This window comes from Diadema antillarum, unplaced genomic scaffold (assembly GCF_040938485.1).
Source record: "Diadema antillarum isolate AM-2024a unplaced genomic scaffold, OU_Dant_1.0 seq00000675_RagTag, whole genome shotgun sequence".
NCBI classification, from domain to species: Eukaryota; Metazoa; Echinodermata; class Echinoidea; order Diadematoida; family Diadematidae; genus Diadema; species Diadema antillarum.
This window is the reverse complement of record NW_027271581.1, coordinates 623,971-643,324: the sequence shown is the minus strand read 5'-3', so window position 1 is coordinate 643,324 and position 19,354 is coordinate 623,971.

Below are 19,354 nucleotides of genomic sequence, written 5' to 3'. Positions count from 1 at the left end.
AGCGATCTGTCCGGAAGGCAGGCCGGAAGGCTTGAAATGCTATGTTATATGAAGAGATTATAACTTTCCCGAAATAGCATGTCGAACCCTGAGGTTACGACGCAAAAATAAAACTGTATATCATGCTCTACTGGTTAGTCAAAGCATTTTGAGGGTAACGCAGATGTGCAACAAAAGTATACGAGTCAAGCCGTGCAGAAGCGGACACATCAATTTCGTACACCTCTTATTTCATCTGTATTACACCTTGCCATGCACACTGTATATAGGAAGCCATCCAACGAAATACAGACTAGTATCTTAACAAAAAAGAAAGAAAAATGGCCAATGTGAGTTCGAATGTCAACCCATGGACACCGAGTCTACCGCCATGCATCAGAATCACCATGGTTTCTGTAATCTAGCAGACAGCAGACCTAAATCGACCGACACTGTATCATTCTGTGCGTTGTAAGATCACCTATATATGTGATAATGACAGGGGATAAATGGGGATAGGCGGAGTTTCCGCCATGTAACCCGTGCAGGAGGTTTAACATTAAAATAAAGGCAATCCAGTTAATATCACAAATCGTCACCAAGGCTCTATTACATGATATCTATGATAGGTTCACATTATATCTTGTTGTATTACCTCATCGGCGGAACTTGATTAGAATAAAAACTGACGGAGGCGCGGAAAGATTACTACGACCACCACCACCACCACCACCACCACCACCACCAACAACAACAACAACAACAACAACAACAACAACAACAATGTGCTATGTCACACACACCTCCCGCCAAAAATGATCATGTGACGGTGGGGGGGGGGGGGGGGAAGGAGGACAGGGGGAGTAGGGGTAAGATGTATTGTCCCAGAAATTGGTCATGAAATTGGTCATGTCACATTGACAAGAAGGCGATCGACGGCGATGTCTGATTCCAAAAGGGCATTATCCGACGCTTTTAACTGGAACTGACAATGTACCTGCCATACAATTTCGGAATATGTTTGCAGTATTTCCGCACTTTGGCCATGGATCCTCACACAATGTCTCGTTCCAATTTGAACTAATAGAACATGACAGGCACACAATGAATCGAACATGATTAGGAAAAGAGTGACATCAATTAATCCCCCCCCCCCCCCCACACACACACGCACACGCACGCACGTAAGAACTGCACAGCCAATCGACTTTGTGCAGACAAGAACATCACATTACCGCTTTTAGCTCTTGTAACCTATATCAAGGTGGCTCTTAACACTAAGACATTGCATTTATCTCAGTAGCTCCAAACTGAACACGCCGTCTGAATTTGAAATACGAATTCGATGTCAACATCTCTATACACTATCTGACTATAGCCACAATAATTATCACGCAGATACAGTATTTACGATTTTTCCTCTTCTAATCTCTTCTTCGCGGTAAAGAACACGGCTATAACGAAATTCCGGTTACAACGAAGTAAAAATTCAGATCGCAACATTATCCGCTCTATATTTTTGTTGTTTATTTGTTGGGTTATAACGAAATTTTGATATAACGAAAGAAAACTGCCGGTACCTAGGACTTCGTTATAACGGGAGTCTACTGTAGTCTGCTTCCTTCAACTGTGAAGATTCTTGCAGTACTTCTGCCGTCAAAATCACAAATTCTGACCATCATCACAGTTATTTGTTTGCGTGAAGACAGTTCGAGGAAAATGGTTGAGTCCAACAATAGAGCTCCTCTATGATTTACCTTAAAGCAAGACTTTGAAGGGAGACATTTTAGTAATACATGAGCGCATGTTGCTGAAATAAAAAGAAACCCCCTTGACATCTCCATGAAAATATTGTGACCTCCACTCTGCTGTGCGGTCTATCAAAAGGGAGATATAGTTGTACAGGTTCCTTTTGTGCGTGTACGTGTGTGTGTGTGTGTATGTGTGTGTGTGTGTGCGTGTGTAAAACGTGTGTGTGTGCGTGCGTGTATGTGTGTGTGTGTATGTGTGTGTGTATGTGTGTGTGTGTATGTGTGTGTGTGTGTGTATGTGTGTGTGTGGTGTATGTGTGTGTGTGTGCTTTATAGCTTTGTTTTTGTGATGTTTGTCCAGAGGGCGTTGTGACAGTACACTTACTAGAGTTCCTATGAATGATTATGCTTTGTTGGTAACATGAGCGTATCCCTGGTGACGGTAGAGAGGTAAAGGTGCCCATTTTCACCAACCAGTAGAATCAAAATTGATAATTAAAGCACCTACAACAGGAGCACAACATATACAGTGTTTGGGATGCAACTTCCCATCTATAGAAATGAGTTCAATACTTCGTTGCGAATGCGAAATGGCGTGAAGTTGAATATGGCATGTATATCATATATTATGCCGTTGATTGCATTGTGGCGACAAATGACAAAATCGAATTCCAAGAAACAGATCGATGAATGCCTTGTGTTAATAGCCACCATATTTAACAATACCATATTGAGTGAAAGAGATAATGTTGATATTATTATTTTTTTTTTGCATTCAACAGAATCATAATCAAGACGTGTCAATTACCCTCCTACTGAAGTGTACACACCGGTTTACTATCAAAATTGTGTAGTCTTGTGATAACTTTGAACTAGTGAATTACAATGGGTTGGAGGCTGCAGTCTCTGAATAATCAACCTAACGCATAATTTTAAGAATATGAAATATTTGTTTACAAGTGTTGTGAGGCGATGGCATCAGGTTCCCTTTCAATGCGCGTAGAAAAGACATGTGGAGCTTTTCAAATTGCTTAATTCTATTATGTCACATCTTACTTTTATGAGGTTTCGCTGTTTGTTGTTGTTATTGTTGTTGTTTGTTTTCTTTTTTCTTTTTTTTTTGGGGGGGGGGGTCTACTGTACCTATAATAGCATGAACTCGGTATTGTATTACATAATGAGTTGTGATTTAAAAAAGAAAACAGTTATGGACCCGAGGAAAAGATGGTGGCAAATCAACACGTCACACGTATCATGATCAGTGACACCAAACAGATCACCACCAGACTTTCTCTGAGTAACAGCAACAGAACTTTATTCTTGCTCTTGAGCGTGATGTCTTTCCGAAACCCTCGAAGCTTTCTGCCCCACGTGGGCTGAACGCGTTACACTCATAACTTACATAAATACATATTCATGACACAAACAAATATTAAAAAAAAAAACCAGATGACGCCTATCATGAAGGCTACTTTGCGGGGCCTCCTCTCGCGAAGGCCACATCAGGAAGATCCGGTTGAACATTAAGAAAAAAAAAACCATCTCTCCCGCGACTGTGACAGCGAAGTTGATGCATCTTCACTCGAGCGAGAGAGAGGCGCGCGTGAAGAAAACTTCCAGCGACAGTTACAGCTCCGCCAGGAAGGGGGCTCCCTCAGGGGGGCTAAGCATGTATCGCTTATAACTTCTTATCAATGTATGGGGAGATGGGAGGAATTATTGACTACGAGTTTTCTTTTCGTCATATTTGGCGGGAGGGGCAGGGGGAGGGGCAGGGCGGAGAAAGAAATGAGAGAGAAAAGACACAGGAAAGAAAAAAGACTTAAAAGGAGACGAAGAGAGATTGGTTAAATGAACGAATTGTGTCTGCATTAGGATATCATTACAATCTTTCCAACACAGTAATCGCAGCAGACTGTACATCAAAAGATCGACATGATAGAAGACCAGCGAACAAACGGACAGATAGTAAAATATTACATATATACATATATTATTATGATTATACCATGCATTTTGCTCAGTATTCGTTGCCGTAGATAGTGACAGGACCCCCGCGTTCAAATAATTTCATTTTCCTTTCTCATCATGTCCAAAATTTGAACTGCTTAAAATTGAATTCATCCGAAATTAAAAGAAGAAAGAAATAACTTATGTTGGCATAGTGTCTGCCATTAAAGGTGAATGAGAGCGTTTTTGTTTGACGATGGCAGCGCCGCACTGCTCGGTTTCTGTCATACAAGTCATCGAGTTCTCTATCGAGCTCGTGCTCAAACAGAAATTTTTGAAATAGGATGCCAATATGGCGCACTTATTTATAGAGTGGGCATGAATATCTGAAGAAGAGTACGCGATAGTTTGCTGCCATTATATCCCCAAGATCTAAACAATCCAACGACATGATAAATTGAATCACGGGAGATGGGCATAAATATTCAACAATTGAGTTGGTATTATTTGTTTCCCCGTATAGTCCAAGGGCGGCCGAACTGTATAATAGATTACTCTTCAGCTCGAATCTGACATACATTTCAAAGTGGGTAGCACGCGCTCAAATATTGGTCGAGCTTGTGTCTTTGCTAGTGAGGATTCACCAGGATCACGCATTGAGCCTCATGCATGCTTGTGCCTGGGTAATGAAGCCGGGTCGAGTGCACGAGGAATATAGAGAATGAGAGATTGAGAAACAAAATTGACGAAAGAAAACCAGGAAAATAAAAACGATGAAGGGGGAGAAATGGAAAGTAAAGAGGGGTAGATGGACAATGAATGTGAGATAAAGAGGGGAGAGGGAATAGAGAGGGGAAAGAGAGAGAGAGAGAGAGAAGGAGGGGGAGACATGGGAAGATAGCAGAGAGTGAGGAGAGCGACAGTTTTTAATGAAAGTTTATACCTGTCTAGAATCTATATTCGGCACCTTTTTGCGTCAGTACCACACTTGCCATGGTGAACATACCCGAGGGTGGAGATAAAGAAAAGAGGGGGGGGGGGGTGATAACTCATTTAACTCTTTCAGCACTATACCATCTCGCCATGTATAGCGGACGCTGTGAAGAGACATTATGTGGCAGTAGTTTGTCATTGAGCCACAATATCGCAATCCGATTCTCAAAACTTTTCATTAAATATATATATATATATATATATATATATAAGACTGTGCATCACAAAACGAACAAAAAATCGCACACACTGATTTCGCGCGAGGACTGAAAATAGGTGAAATGGGTCAACCTAGCCGATCTTGACTTTTTCATATTTTCTGAAAGAGCAAGTCTTCTTCTACATTATGTTAGAATTTGGGATCATAAAACGGTCAGGAAAGTGTGTTTTTAGCAGTTTATATCGAACATTTTTGGTAGAATACTGTGATTAGATGTGTCTTTAGAGACCAATTTTCATTTCTGAGAAACCTTGTACACACTCTTCACTTTCAACTCTAATAACTTTTGAAAGGATGACGCTACTGCTTTGAAAGTAGACATTACTTATGAACAGAGTGTGTTGATAAGGCATGCTGAATTTCAGTTTAATTTGATAATCCCTTCATTGTTGTTGCTCCAGTTTACTTCCTGTTTTTTTAGTCCCATTCATCGCACAGCCAGCACGGTTTGGTAAAGATTAAGCGCTTGAATACACACTGTAGCAGGGTAACATAAATATATATACATGTGTGTGTGTGTATATATATATATATATATATATATATATATATATATATATATATATAACATATATATATATATATATATATATATATATATATATATATATATATATTATCTGATTTATCATATATTTGGAAACGATATTATAAGCAATACATAACACAATATCATAATGGCAGAACCTCGTGCTTATCATTAGAAAAAAAAAAAACTCTATGAAAAATTCTCCGAATCGCAACTAACACCTAGATATACGAGTATCACCAAAATATAAATACCTGGTATATGAAACCCACAATTATAATGAATGTAATTATTCAGAAACTGAAATAGCTTACGGACTCTTCAAATTGAGAATTCAAAAATTCATTCAAACTGAAAAGAAGATTAAGTTTAAAGTCCATGTATTCTTTTAGGAAAGCTGTAAAAACAATGTTGCTTTCTGGATATCAGTAATTCCACTGTCATTGTTAATGTATTATACACGAAATTTTTTCGAAGAAATATCGACGCATTTAATTTATTATGTAATAATAATTATGTAACTGACCATGACCTGTATCAACTGTTCACCTGTACCTCGGTGAGAAAATATTTTGTAATGCCTTGCTAATCAATGATACAAGTAGTTTTATTTTGCATAAACCTTTAGTGAAAGCAGACAAACCTCTCCTTTCCCTTTCTCCTTTCTATCTCTACCCCATCCTATCTCTATGCAAGTCATCCCTCCCTCCTATTCCCCTTCCGATGTATATCATAATATTATGTTATGCTACGGGGGCTGCACGCAAATCAAGCCACGATTATGCTGTAGCCCCTCTGTATTATTCATTGTTGTATGTTTTGTTGTACTCTTGCTGTAAATTGTACAAAGGCAATGAAGAAGAAACTGCAAGTTATATTTATGTTTGCATATGAATGTGTATGTACAATGATGATACAGAAACCAATAAATCAAATCAAATCAAACTAAATGAGCCCTGTTCATACCTTTATTGAGATATCAAGTATGATGCGGTTACGTTTATCTTTTTGGCGAGCAACTCCATAATATCTTTTCATCAATTCGATTGATATTTATATATTTTCATAAAAATCATAGATTGACTACCTCCATTTCTATTCAATTCATTCAGTTACATGAATGTGCGATCAAATTTAAGCATTTGCCGTTCGCAGAGGAAGGCGATCAATTTTGAACTTCCAAAAATTCAATCCTGTTTTTTTATTCCTGCATAATGCATCCGACTCGGGCACTATTCTCGCACGAGAGTATATCATATTAGCAGACAGCCCCGAGGCAGTCAGTTCCAATTCACAGCAAGCAAAGCCTCGCGTTATCTGATTAATTTCACGGAGTCTAAGTGATTGGTTTCATTCTTATGTTGAAACGATCTACATTTTGTAAAACGAAATGATGTTTTCTATATAGATATGATTATCATTCCGGAGGTTTTCTCATATTAGATTAATTTCTATACTCTCAAAGCGGTATATCAATACTAAAAATATGTGAATTATATATGGTTGTGACAGTAACAAAGTTTTGTACCATGTACAAGCCCCCCCCCCCAAAAAAAAAAATGCTGTAAATTGGCATATCCATTAAAATGACCTGTTGCAAGTCCATTGTTTATGTAATATTGTCGAATCGAGTTTGCTTGATTTTCCACTTTTAATGGATCATTGCACGACCATTCATCAAAAGAAACCTTGACCCGACCTCATTCCCATACTATCGTATCAAGATATGAACTTGGAAGTACGATATGGCAGACCGTATAGAGATGACAGATCGGAGGGATAATACTATATGGCAACGATTATATAGCTTTGAATATTAACAGTCAAAGCTTATTCCTTTGCCACTTTTATTAGCTCTATTATTAGGTGTATACGATGGGCTGATTACAGCCTTACCATGGTAACCGTCACACAATAAACCAGCCGCTCTGGATGGAAATATAGCGTTCAATGCGATTGCGTCCTCGAAAACTTGTGGTAACTGGCTTCAATACGATTGTTTGTTTTTTTCCCCTGGCAATTACAGTGCATTCAACTTTCCGTTCTATTCTGAAGACTCGACATGTCTAGGAAATAATAGAAGAGCAAAAAGTGTTTGTTTTGCTATATAGAGAGGTACAAAGTAAAGTTTAAGACAACTTCCACTCTTTCTTCTTGTCACTATATTTTAGGCTGTGTTCTATAATATCAATCATGAAAATGAGCTGAAATCAATTTTTGTTTGTCTTTCACGGAGATGGATGATAAAGAAAGAAAGAAAGAAAGAGAAGAGAAGAGAAGAGAGATAGGTAAAAGCTTGTGATGTCATATGAGTACAACGATATAAAGAAAGAATAAAGAAAATTCAACATATTTCCATTTTTCTCGCATAACAAAAGAACATTCGACTTCTCTCTTTCAGAAGGCAGGGGGAATAATAATACCTTTAACATACGTTAGTAGCAAGTCGAAGAAATGTGCACTTTATTCAAAAAGTAAAGTTTTGTGAAATTCTCTTTTTATTTTCCTTATATAGTTGTACGCATGTGACATCATACACTGTAGTAGTCTTCTATTCCATGTAGCAGTGACTGCGCAGATACTTAAAATATTCGTAACTTTTGAACGGATTGTCCAATTTTCCTCAAACTTTTACTGATGTATTTTATTAGTATTGCTGCATTCTCTCAATCCTAATGTATATGACGGTGGACTTGTCCTTTGATGAAGGTGGTTTAAACTTAGGTCATGGAACAAATTGAAACCATGGACTAAAATAAGTGTGAAGTTGGCTTACCTTTGACATTCGCATATCAATGCCGTTTGCTGCTGGACGTCTGTTTGCGTACGTCATCTGTCAATCGTATTTACGCAGGAAAACAAAATGCATGGTATAAAGCCATGGTTAAGTTTAAATCACCTTCGTGAATTCGCGCCAAACAGGCAAGAGGGAGACAGAAAGATACACCTGTTGAACTACATACATATACTCGCCTAGGTGCTGGAATCTGCAGCAAGCGGGTTTGGGGAGTCACTCGCTGCTGCAGATCCCAGCATCTCCCTCAATGGCTCTCTATCATATAAAACATATACATGTATATTGTCTTACGTTCCTTGCGTGCGTTTCCCTAGCAAGAACATGGGATCTCTTCGTTCATATACCTATAGTGTTATTGATAAATGATACACCTTTCATCCTTTTTGTGGTGAGAACAACTTAAAATGTTTGTTAATCCCCTTTCGTATGAGTCGCCTGCACCTAAATAATACTTATAAACTTGTGGTTTGAATTTATTTTGAAGATTATTATGACTCCCACTTTTTGGCACTAAATCGTACTTTCTTTATTTTGGGGGGCTTGAAGCCCGCAGGTATACTCATACGTCTTTGAATCCAGGATTATATCTGTATCACATGTCTCCGTTGTTTGCTGCAAATATTTTTCTGTATCAACGCCTTAGAGCTCCTTGATATAAACACTGTATATATATGTATATATATATATATATATATATATATATATATATATATATATATATATATATTTATATATATTTATATATATTTCTTCTTCTTTCTTTCGAAACAATGATACAGTTATAGTAATTTTATCTATTTTGTAACAAACATATCATTGTGCGTGTGCTCTATTTAAATACTGTACATTATTTTGGGTTGAACCATGATATGGGTATGTCTGTGCGTGGTTGGAGGTGTATGTATGTGGTTGAGTGTGTGCACGTGGATGAGTTAGTGTGCGGTACACGCGCGCGTGTATTGTGTAATTATTTGAGTTTGTTTGAAGAATATGAGGTATTCATCAATATCATATGAGCTCCCTCGTGGAGACGTAATGAGCTCCTTTGTGGAGACAAAGATTATGAGCTCCCTCGTGGAGACGATATGAGCTCCCTCGAGGAGACTTGGTATACATTTAATATTCTTGTTTATATCTCTTTAAGATCAATAATGTTTATTTTATGTTATAAGTGCTGTCTGGGGCAAATTATTTGTATAGGGCCCCATTTCTCTCTCTCTCTTCTTTCCTTCTTTAAAACAACAACAACAACAACAACAACAACAACATCTACTCGAGTATGCAAACAAACACACATAGTAATACATACAAACATCGAGAGGGACATGGAGATGAAAGTATAACGTAGGCAGGCAAAGGAGAGAAGGAAAGGAACCCGGAGAAAGTGGGAGAGTGATATCGAGAGATATTATTAGTTCCGCTCGATTAAATGGAGCTTTATATTTATCTCCACCCTCAGGATGAGGATTAGATCGACGGCGTGAAAAGCAGTCACCGCCCAAAGGCGTCACCAAGGCAACGGGCACTTCCCTTCGATATAGGGCGAACCTAGCTCGATCGTGCGGGATGTCTTGTGGCGCTAATTACTACCAAAGTGTTTTCCCATCGATTGAAAGGAGGAACTTTTGGTATTAAACGCAAAGGGGACTGGGTACGCGCTAAATTCTGTCGGCATACACTGCTTGAAATGAAAAGGCGGGAGGACGATCTAGAGAAAGATGAGGATGCAGAGAGGGAAGGGGATGAAAAAAAAAAGACTGGGGTTGAATGACATCGTCTCCATTCAAACGTATATAGTTCTTGCATAATAAAGGTCAGAGCAAACGAATGGGGATGTGGGCGGGGAGGGGGGGGGGGGTGGGGGAGGGGGGCAATGGGGAGCAAAGAGTCGCTGAAGCAGATGGTTAAAAGAGAAAAAAATGCTGAAAATAGATTATTACAACTCGTTCGTGGCGGGTGACACGTTTCACTTGAACAAAAATACGTCGTCGCTTGTAAATATTTCATCGGAAGTAGATTTCGCAAAACCTGTATACTGTTTTACAATATTCGCCAGTATGGATTTTTTCAAGCGTACGTGTCTTCATGACAACCGTGAATGACTGATGGGGGCGTATCGACGGCTAACAATGTCATGCCGGAAAAAAAAAAACTGACTACACACAATGACGGAGAAGTGCAATTTCGTTCACAGACTTACAATCACGAAATGTCAGTAATGCCATACTCGGAGCAGTCTTTCCACCAATTACGATTACGAAGACGTGCGAGTTACTTAACTGGCCACATTTACTTTGTGCGGATCTTCATCTTTTATTGAAAGTCATCGTTTGTTTGTTTGTTGTTGTTTTTTAGATAACAAGAGGATTAGAGCAACCAGGCATGCCAGGGGTGTACTCTGTGGATGATACCATTTATATTTCTACCAATGGACCTTGACGGCCGCAGAAAGGATGACGCTTATAATATGTAGACGAAAATCTGCCCTATCGGCACAGCCGAGGCACAGCCGAGATGAATGGCAGTTAGCGCGGTCAAAACGTCACATCACTGGTTATTATTGTTATTCCGGTTTCATTGGTTTTATTTTGATATTTTGACTTTTAAAAAAAAGAAAAAAGAATACAGAATGACGGACAGAAAAAGTATGACGAAATTAATATCACCGATTGCCAGCAATCACTACCCTGACCTCAACCAGCCGGCAGCCGCCCTCCGGACATCGAGGCGACCTCGATTTCGAGCAGCGAAGCACGACTTGTCACGTTCCGTATATCTTTCTATCTCGGTAACGCCACTTTCCGCGCTTACTTGTCCCTCCTGGCATTCCGGGCTACCGAGTTATGACTACTTATGGAAAGCCACAATCAGCTATAGATTCGTTTGCACGGAATTTATCATCGCAGCGTTTGCGTATGAACAATATGCTGTGTGCTTCTGATCGAGCAATAAGCAGTGTACTATAACGCTTTGATCAAACAGCTAGGTTTATGCCTGTGAGATGCATGAATATTTGACTTTGATCATTCATACTTACTCAATTACTCATACCCCGTCCGCCTTTTCAATATCCGGTCTACGATTTTAGTCTCATTTGCCAACTTTTTTATTTGATAAAGGCGAATCGATTCTAAGGAAATGTGATCCTCTTTGCTATTAGGGCTTAATGGATACAGGCTTAAAACTTGAAAGCCACTTTCTGAAATGAAAGCAGGACATAACACTAGGGAATGGGAAAATTTAAGCTGCTCCCCAACCCCTCAAAAAAAGAAAGAAAAAAAAAGACGAAGAAGACAATCTCTGGTATAATTGAAATGCATCGATCAATATACAGACTCTATACCAAAAAAAAGTGTGTGCATATCACAATCTTGTGTTGACTACGGGCAGATTTGAATGAACACTGCTGATTGGTCAGAAATCTGCGACTAGAGCTCCAATCCAGCGGTGTCGTAATCGGGCGCCACGATGCGAATTATGTCCTCAGCGGCTTTTCATATATACGCAAAGTAGACCGTCACCTCCCTTCATTAGATGACAACGTTTGGATTGCATGAACATTGACAAGAGTAAACAAGTCATTTTTTTCTTCTCCTCGTTTTCCACATGATTAACCCGCGCTAATATGAGATGAACTTTACAAGATGAATGAAGCCAGACTTGGCAATTTTGCGCCATATGCATCTCGCCCCTCCCCCCCCCCCCCTCTCTCTCTCTCACTCTCTCTTTCAATCTTTTTCTGTCCGTGTACAATACGTTGTATGAATTTATGCATCTCTGTCCCCCCCCATATCAATCTGTTTCTGTCCCTGTATGATATAATGCATATATTATCTCCCATTAAGCATGTTAAGTCCCTCTCTTTCTCTCACATACAAACTGCTTCCATCCCTGTATAATATAATGTATATTTCCCGTTAAGTCCCTCTCTCTAATACATACAAACTGCTTCTTTCCCTGTATAAATTATAATGTATATATCTCCCATTAAGTCCCTCTCTCTCACACATACAGACTGCTTCTATCCCTGTATAATATAATGTATATATATCCCCTTAAGTCCCTCTCTCACACACATACAATCTGCTTCTATCCTTGTATAATATAATGTCGATATATCTCCCATTAAGTCCCTCTTTCTCACACTTACAATCTGCTTCTGTCCCTGTATAATAATTATATCTCCCATTAACTCCCTCTCTCTCACACATACAATCTGCATCTATCCCTGTATAATATAATGTATATATCTCCCATTAAGTCCCTCTCTCTCACACATACAATCTGCTTCTATCCCTGGATAATATAATGTATATACCTCCCATTAAGTCCCTCTCTATCACACATACAATCTGCTTCTGTCTCTCTTCTATCCATGCATTATAATGTATATATCTCCCATTAAGTCCCTCTCTCACACACATATAATCTGCTTCTATCCCTGGATAATATAATGTATATATCTCCCATTAAGTCCCTCTCTCTCTCACACATACAATCTGCTTCTTTCCCTGTATAAATTATAATGTATATATCTCCCATTAAGTCCCTCTCTCTCACACATACAGACTGCTTCTATCCCTGTATAATATAATGTATATATATCCCCTTAAGTCCCTCTCTCACACACATACAATCTGCTTCTATCCTTGTATAATATAGTGTCGATATATCTCCCATTAAGTCCCTCTTTCTCACACATACAATCTGCTTCTGTCCCTGTATAATAATTATATCTCCCATTAAGTCCCTCTCTCTCACACATACAATCTGCTGCTTTCCCTGTATGTAATGTATATATCTCCCATTAAGTCCCTCTCTCTCTCACACATACAATCTGCATCTATCCCTGTATAATATAATGTATATATCTCCCATTAAGTCCCTCTTTCTCACACATACAATCTGCTTCTGTCCCTATATAATAATTATATTTATCTCACATTAAGTCCCTCTCTCTCACACATACAATCTGCATCTATCCCTGTATAATGTAATGTACGTATCTCTCATTAAGTCCCTCTCTCTCACACATACAATCTGCTTCTATCCCTGGATAATATAATGTATATACCTCCCATTAAGTCCCTCTCTATCACACATACAATCTGCTTCTGTCTCTCTTCTATCCATGCATTATAATGTATATATCTCCCATTAAGTTCCTCTCTCACACACATACAATCTGCTTCTATCCCTGTATAATATAATGTATATATCTCCCATTAAGTTCGTCTCTGTCACACATACAATCTGCATCTATCCCTGTATAATATAATGTATATATCTCCCATTAAGTCCCTCTTTCTCACACATACAATCTGCTTCTATCCCTGTATAATAATATAATGTATATATCTCCCATTAAGTTCCTCTCTGTCACACATACAATCTGCTTCTATCCCTGTATAATATAATGTATATATCTCCCATTAAGTTCGTCTCTGTCACACATACAATCTGCATCTATCCCTGTATAATATAATGTATATATCTCCCATTAAGTCCCTCTCTCTCACACAATCTGCTTCTATCCCTGTATAATATAATGTATATATCTCCCATTAAGTTCCTCTCTCACACACATACAATCTGCTTCTATCCCTGTATAATATAATGTATATAGCTCCCATTAAGTACCTCTCTCTCACACATACAGTCTGCTTCTATCCCTGTATAATATAATGTATATATCTCCCATTAAGTTCGTCTCTGTCACACATACAATCTGCTTCTGTCCCTGTATAATATAATGTATATATCTCCCATTAAGTACCTCTCTCTCACACATACAATCTGCTTCTATCCCTGTATAATATAATGTATACCTCCCATTAAGTCCCTCTCTCTCACACATACAATCTGCATCTATCCCTGTATAATATAATGTATATATCTCCCATTAAGTTCCTCTCTCTCACACATACAATCTGCTTCTGTCCATGTATAATATAATGTATATAGCTCCCATTAAGTCCCTCTCTCTCACACATACAATCTGTTTCCATTCCTGTATAATAATCTCCCATTATAAGTACCTCTCTCTCACATAATCTGCTTCTGTCCACGTATAATACAGTACATTTTATATGCATCCCCTCTCTCCCTTGACCTGCTTCTGTCGATGTATAATACATTGTACTGTGCACCTCTCTCTATCTCTCCTCAACCCCTCTCTTATATACAATCTTTTCAATCTTCTTCTGTCGATGTATAATACAACATACATACATAAATCTATCTCCTCCCTGTGGGGGCGCTGTGGCATATATGTGGATAAGACTCCCGACTCCTAATTCGAGGACCCAAGTTCGAATACTGCCAAGTGCTTACATCCTTGGACAAGATGCTTTTACCAACAATGTCCCTCTCGACCCAAATGCATAAATAAATGGGTACCTGACAATGCTCGGGTAATAATAATGGCAGGGCCCTCTGGTAGAGCAGTGGCAACACTGAAGAGACTACCCTGGGTAAATAACACCTTATAATAGTGATAATAATAATGATAATAATAATAAAAATAATAACAATAATAATAATAATAATAATAATAATAATAAGAAGAAGAAGAAGAAGAAGAAGAAGAAGAAGAAGAAGAAGAAGAATGATAATAATAATCATAATGATGATAATATTAATAATAATAATAATAATAATAATAATAATAATAATAATAATAATGATACAGTACTCTCCGCATAATCGGGTAGGCTCGGGCAGAGCGTTTCTTACCCGATTAAGCGGAGTACCCGATTAACAGAAGAACACGTCTACACACAATGTGTAGGTAGGCTACATGCATTTTACACTGCACCAAACACCTACACTGTATGATAGTGTATGCTTAACAAGCGTGCTTGCACGGCACATTATACATACCTTCCAATAACACTTGCTCAGTCACGAGCAATAATTTACAGTCTTTTATGGACAAATACGTCTTCAGAAAACTTCGTCGTTTGACTATAGACTCCTTGCTAACACGCAGGCGTTTTCCGAAATGAACACATCTTTTTGCATGCAATTATAGTCACGTAGAACGTAGGGTTACTTTTCGAGAAGTGACTGCATGGGGAATAGTAAAGTTATGAAGCTGGTGCATGGCCTGATTTTCGTTGCAAACTTCAAGGGAGGAGCGCAAGTGTGATCAACTTCTGTCTGTCGATGCAGTTGTGAGTGCCAGCCACATTTGTAATGTTCGTTTACGTGTGGCAAGTCGGTACACATGGGTTTTCATGTTAAATCACTCCCCAAATGATCGGTCTTGTTTGCAAATTAAGTAGAGGATGCAATTAGCAGTGGAAAATTTGACATTCATGATTTCTTAAAGTGTTTATCTGCAATAAAATATGGGTAAAAATTAGACAACAAGAAAATTATTTACCCATTTATGCGGAGAGGCAACCCGACTATCTGGTAATTTTAATGTGCATTGGAACTTATTTTGAAATTACTACCCATTTAAACGGAGTACCCGTTCAAGCGATACCCGATTACGCGGAGAGTACTGCAATAATAATAATAATAATAATAATAATAATAATAATAATAATAATAATGATAATGATAATAATGATAATGATAATAATAATAACAATAATGATAATAAATCAATATTATTTCTATCATCATAGTTCTCTCTATGTGTGCCTTAGCTGTCTTTCAAGAGTCTCACCCCCCCACCTTTTCTCTCTTATTTGTCAAACAAATTTCCTTCACAGAAAACACAGATACCAGTCAGCATTCAGAGAAAATCTTGTTGCTTTTTTTTTAATAAAGTAAGCTTTCTAAAAAATAACATATGTTTGATTAAGCCGCTTCCTCGTGGAAGAATGATTTCATTCAGTTACAAACACCGTGATTAACATATCCATTCGTAGTATACTCAAAGCAGCCACTGCTGATTTAACTCTTGAAAGCCCATTAATATTTGCACATTACATGTATTCTAATATGTGTCATATCATTTTAGCATAATAGTAAAAGTAGAACGAGATTTCATTATTGCTAGACAATCACTTGTAAAACCTTTTGTACATATAAAGTGTGGCATGAATAATACTACATTCAAATTCACGATCTAGAAATTGTGGAAGCAATGTTTACATTCATAAAACTCTTGCATCACACATACAATACAAACAAAGTATCATTTTCATAATAACCTTTGGACAACTCTATAAAAAGGCACTGCGTACTTCAGTATAATATCTCTCTTTACATGAGTTCCTGGTACTGGTATAAGCCTAATGTAGACAATAATATACCTCTGGGCCCTGTTTCATAAAGCTGTTCATAAAGTTAGGCATGATTTTAAGCATGACTGGAATATGGAGTGTCAATGTGTGTGCCATTTTTTTTCCCCTTGCATTTTGGCAAAGTACGACTGTATGTCAATATTTCATCTACATTGGGGCAAAAACACACTTTCAACTTAAAACATGGTAAGAATAATCATTATAATCTGCAAATTTCAATGTTAGCTTGTGAAATTAACGTTGACTCGGAAACTCACTTGGCTTGCCATAATTAAGTCGTTCATAAAGCAGTGTGTAACTTTTCGAACAGCTTTATGAAACAGGGCCCTAAAAAGCAGGGTGCTTTTTTTTTCTTTCTTCAAAGAAGACATCTTGACCACATCCAGAATATTACGTACATGCAACTTCTGGAAAGCCATTATTATGGATCAGATGATTACAACTGCCATAAGATGTGTTGTAACATACAGTCCTGTTTCAGGAACTGGCCAATCTGGTAATGCCATCATATCAATGTTGAATGTTGAAATTCTTAAAGAGATGGTATAGTATTGGTGAAGATGAGGATTTGGTTTGAACTTTTTGCAAGATATCAAGAAACCACTTGTCAAATAGCCATTTCACAACCAATTTTCATCAAATAAATGTTGAATACCTCTTAGAATATTGCATGCTCTTTCATATTTCATGAGAAGTTTCTCATTATCTCACAAAAAAATGTCAGAAACCTGAAGTTAGTTGTCAACCAAAACTATACCATCCCGTTAAAACCAACTCACAACTAAGTAATTCTTGCGACAGTTTACAATCATATTCAGAGATACGATTTACTTTTGGCATAATGCCAATTCAGAGATGTACTAATGTAAGGCAAAAGAAATGTAGTACCAATGCCAAATTCATAAATAGCATAGCACAATTCTTACAATGCATTGCATTTCTGTGTTGTGCATATAGAGTAAAACAAAGAGTAATAGGAATTGTGCAATCTTTATATAAAAAAGATGAAGCAGATAATGGCTCAAATTAAGACTCTTAGCCCTAAATACCCTATTCCAACTTCCATATCTTTGTACTACTGCTCCTACATACTGCCCCAATATGGCAAAAAAAAAAAAAAGTGGAAACAAGTAACAAAAGTGTAATTTGCCATGATGAGCAAAGCATGTGCCTAATTCACATTGGTGCAAATACCTCCTCAATTGACGTAAGAGTAATTTTTAAATTCTCTGAGTAGATAGTAGGCCCAGTGTTTTATGTAAAACGTCATATCTGAGCAATACATTCTAAATCTGACCTAAACAAAAAAGAACAAAATGATAATATAATAAAATTAACTCAGATCTAAACGTCACTCATTTCTAGATTATGTAGTATTCACACTCTAGTTTTTAATTTTACCAGAATGACAATTGAAATATGCAAGCACATGTTGGAGGAGAAGATGGGAGACTAAAATCATGTATGACCTCTCACACAACAATACTTGGATCATAAGTGGTCTCCTCAGTATTTTGGGATGGGGTAGAGATAGTCCCAGCATATCCCATCTGAACTTTAGTGCATCAGCTAATCAAAATCAGCCTTAAGAAAGAAAATACCTCTAAACATCTTCATGAGTTCTTTCATGCACAAGTGCCCATCTATTTGGAATCAAATTGATACAAAGTTTGGCAGTACAGGAGTATTCCTTGAACTTTCTTCGAGTTGTGATGGATGTCATCCAGTCATCTCATAACAAACAAGTTGTCTTTGTGAGGTAAATGCTTAACATTGTCATTTCAAATGTGCCTCACCATGATTACAGATTACCCTCTGAGTTGTCCCTTTAAGCCTGAGTTGACATCTGTTCCACCTTACTTTGACTATTGTAAAAAGTTCAGTGTATTAGAGAAAACTGATTAGGGACAAATTAGGCCCTATAAATGTGGCTGTAACAAGAATGTCTGAAGCAACAAACTGATTAAATGTACAGCGATGATTTGTCTGTTTTTGCAACCAACAAAGGAGTTGTTTAAACATGTGCATGTGCCATTGTTGCAAGTGTGAATAAGTGCTAGATAAAAGAAGGCACTACCATCCTTCAACAGCAAAAGAATGTAAGAAATTGTCTTTGTATCTTCATTAAAAGAGTCTTGCATCTTGACAGTTGCTATGGTAACTCGATATGAAAATTTTACAAAGAAATTTCTTACGGGTATGTTTACAACTGGGCTACTATGAAGCTTGACAAAAGAGGGCGCCACTACACCTAAAAATACAAGTACACATTTAGCACTCCCTTTTGCACCAGTGTGTATACTTTGGGTGAAAAATTGCATGATTATAATTCCTGTCAGCGCATGCAAAAACTGCAACATTCCTGCAACTATGGAATACTGTGATACTCTCTACATGCTGAAAACATGTCCTATAAAAATATCTAAAATATGATCTGTGGAAAAATGTTACACCAAATTTTGATGAGAACAAGATTTGAAAAAAAAAATAAAAATTCCTTCAGTTCCACTTCACAAGTATTTCAGAACAGAACAGATTTCAGAATTTCTGGGTAGACTAGATGGCTCTTAAGAGAGGTACCTGCTGGACGCTACCGACTAGTGAAAGTACTGTTAGTACTAAGAAACAAATGGCTTTAGAATTCAAGACTTTTCCCAGCAGCATGCGAATGTTTCTTCCCACTAGAATGACAGCTATTTCTTACCCTGCAGCAGAACTCACTCCAACAATGTCGACTGTCCACTGGTCATCCTGTAGGGTATCAATAGCTCCCGACGTGTCCCAATCAACCTCCATGTGACCATGTCATGTGAATATTCATCACCCATTTCATAAATTGTTATACTGATCTTGCATGAAGAATACCACACACAC